Here is a 3,510-nt window from a genome sequence, read left to right as displayed (position 1 = left end):
ACTCTTCATTAATCAGACAAAGCCTAAAGCTTTCCCTCATATTGAAGTTGAACTGTCTCATTTGCTTTTTGCACATAACAGCATTCCAGCAATTACACAATCATTTGGTAAATTCCAACAATGAATATGCACGAAAAGAAAAGAATATTTTAATTTAACCCAAAAGGCAGGCATGGTTGAATGTAAGAATAACCCAATTCAAGAATAAGAATAAGCAAATTTACAACCTTAACAACATCTAAAAGGAATCACACGGCAAATCACCAGAATGCATGAAACAAAAGTGTCTGATCAATAAGGCAATGCAAGTTTCCCAATATGTGGTAAATAATTCTACAGGCTCCTAAATATTGTTTGTAAATAGTGATATGTTAATGATAAAGCTACAGATCTAGACAGCGTCGACAAGAAAAGAAAATGGAAACCCTAAATAGTAAATGAGTGCCATGATGTATTCCTGGAGCATATCAGTTGGGTCAACATAACGGGCATTTCTTTTTACCCACCACATCTTGGCATCAATGTGATTCTGCTAGGGATTCCAGAAGTCCAGGTTCAAAGTTCTCAACAACTCTTTTTTTCAGAATTAGTGAGATTGTGCTTCAAGAAGGATGTTTGTAGCTGCATTTATATCATTTCTTGCCTGCACAAGGGCCTGTCTGGCAGAGTTTTGGTCAAATCCCATAGAAACAAGTATAGCAATGGAGTCTTCAGGCGGCTCAATGATGGAAGGCGCTGGAGAAGGGTAACTTCTCTGAAATCAAAGTAAACATAAGTTGTTCAGGAATGCTGATAAGTGCAAATGAAGTGAAAGTCAAATATGATTTACATCAAGATCCCAAACTGCTTGAGCATAAGATTATTTATAAATCACAGTCAAGCTAAAATCAAATTAGTTTCATCATAAAGAGAAGTTGATATTAACCATTAAAGTATCTGTCATAGAGAAAAGCCAATAAAAGTACATAATAGAAGTCTACTACAACTCATTTAACTTTTAATCTACATGGAAAAACTTATATCAAAGCTGCTTTCCTTCATTTGCAGCAATTGAGATCAATCAAAGGTATTTCCTGATTATATAATTACAATTTCATCTTGCTTTGAGCCAAACTAAAAGGTTGAGAAATTGCAGCAACAACGACAAATAATGATAAAAACAAACTAAGCCTAATGAACAAAATTATAGCTTATTGGAGTATATAGACGAAAGTACATTATCAAATTTAGGCAGGGTCTCCATTGTAAATGACCAAAACATGATGGGCCACTCTGTAATTTACTGTTTTGTATATAAAGCGCCTAAATATTTGTATGATTTAGGGCTTTCATTCATTTTCAGTAAAAACGCCTTTTCTCTCTCTTAGAACTCGCACTCTTCTCTCATCTCTCCTTTTGTTTTGTTTTGCAATTAGAGTTCTTTTTTCTGTTTTCCTAGCTCAAATTCATGTCTCTGTCTCAAATCCGTTCATAGCTCAACCCTTTCAACATGACATACAGATAGGTAATTGTGTCAAAAATAAAACTACAGACATCTACAACATAAAAAAAAATGCAATATATAACCAAAAATTGAACTAAATATATCCTTCAAAACAAAGGCATCAAATGAATTGGGAGCAGGAACATTGCCAGTAGAGACTTTATCCACCCCACAGGAGGGTGAGGAGAGAATAGGATATTAAGTATTAGGGCAACAGGGTTCAAATCTCATGCATCATGAAAATGAATCCATAAAACATGAATCATGCCCACATGGTTTGGTTAGTTAATACTACTATAGTTAACAAGTAAAACAAGTTAGCAGCTGGTTAAAACACAGCCAAGGTACTTGCCTCCACTTGGTGCCCTGTGTAGGATGGCACACTTCCTACAACATTTCTACTAGGTGCTGCAGGCGAACTCCCAACAGATGGCCAAGAAAGCCGTGAAAAGAATGAAGCAACAAACTCAGGGAACTGTCACAAGAATAAACAGTGAAATCAAGAACAATGCATTCTAATCTTTATGACAACATATGCAAATAAAAGAAATACTGCCAATAATTTGAATTTATATTTTTGAATAAGACTTCCTGACATCATATGCATATCTCAGCTGCAGTACTTCACTCCAAGAAGACATTGTAAAATAATTTATAATGCCACCTAATAAGTGCCACGGATGCTCTCAGAAGATTTAAAACAATCTGAGGCAACTTATATTACCGTCATCTATGACTTCAATCAGAATGGGAACTACCGACTAAAAGGGTGGCACCCATCATTATGCCTGAAATCCTACAGAAGTCATCGACTCCAAATATGCAAGTCTTCAAGGATGCCTCCAAATATGCCACACTTCCACACCCAGACCAGACTAGTCCATTGCTATTCATTGCAAAATCCATAGATCAATTTTATAATTAATTCCTTTCTCTTTTCTTCTTAATAAAGGAAAAAAATCACATTTAAGTTGATTTTATTTCTTATCTGTTTCATTTCCATACAGCATTCAATGTAATAACTCCAATGAAGCTCATAATTGTATGAAAAAGAATCTGCTTAAATGCTTGAACAGAGTACAAGCTATTGTCTACATTTGTAGTCTCAGAAAGTTATTTCAGTCCCAACATTATAATGAATTATTACCTTGCATTGTTTTTATAGGAAAAAAATTACCTTTGCCTTGCGGATGCATAAGAAATTTAGACGTACAAGGAACCAGCGAGAATCCCACATAATCCTGGCAACAGAGATCTTTTCCATGATGATAAAAGAAGCTGCCAGACAGAATGCAATGTTAGACCCTAGATCTCTACGGTAAGAGGGGGAAGGAGGGCAGACATGGCAAAAGGTAATGAATTACACCCACACTAACCTGGAGACCAGCTAGATATATGAAAGACTTATCAGAAAAGCGAACTCCAAATACATGGAACCTTGTCGAAACTGGAATGTCAAAGAAAAAGGGTACAAACGAAGCAAATATAAGACCATATGGTCCAGATGTCAGTAGGTTTGTAGCAGGATCTGCAAGAGGAGAAAGATGTAAATGAATCAATTTCTCACCATTTCGCATTGTAGACAAGTAGGCAGAAAGATAGAGAAGTAATAAACAAAAAGAACAGCTGCATTTATAGTTTATCCTTTAAGCCCATGATCAGATAGGAGTAAAATCTAGCATGCACAAGCCAGAAAATAAAGAAAGAAAAGAAGAGAAACAGGAGAACAGGGAGAATGAAGCAATTAAGTTAATGTCTTGGGTTAAAAACCATCTCCATAACGTGATAATCTCATGTTAGAGACCCCACTTCCGCTAGGATTTTTCCCAAGGAGCTCGTGAGTGCAAAAAAATTATGTCATTCCAAGCCTGAGATTGACAGAATAAGTGTATAACTTCCCTTTCAGATCACTTGTCAGACAACAAATCTTTTAGAAGGGCTCTTAATGTTCGGGATGTGAGTCATAGTTTCTTGAACCAATAAGAATTGGTTAACTTTGGCAAAAATATGAAATTTGTTAACACAAT

The 3,510-nt window shown here is 35.7% G+C and overlaps 1 pseudogene; it reads right to left on the bottom strand.

The window, feature by feature from the left end:
• Positions 1-270: 270 nt before the first annotated feature.
• LOC123208262 lies at positions 271-3,060 on the bottom strand (annotated as a pseudogene).
• Positions 3,061-3,510: the final 450 nt, after the last annotated feature.

The sequence above is a fragment of the Mangifera indica genome, unplaced genomic scaffold, assembly GCF_011075055.1.
Source record: "Mangifera indica cultivar Alphonso unplaced genomic scaffold, CATAS_Mindica_2.1 Un_0211, whole genome shotgun sequence".
In the NCBI taxonomy this organism is placed as follows: domain Eukaryota; kingdom Viridiplantae; phylum Streptophyta; class Magnoliopsida; order Sapindales; family Anacardiaceae; genus Mangifera; species Mangifera indica.
This window is presented reverse-complemented; position numbering and strand designations above follow the sequence as displayed.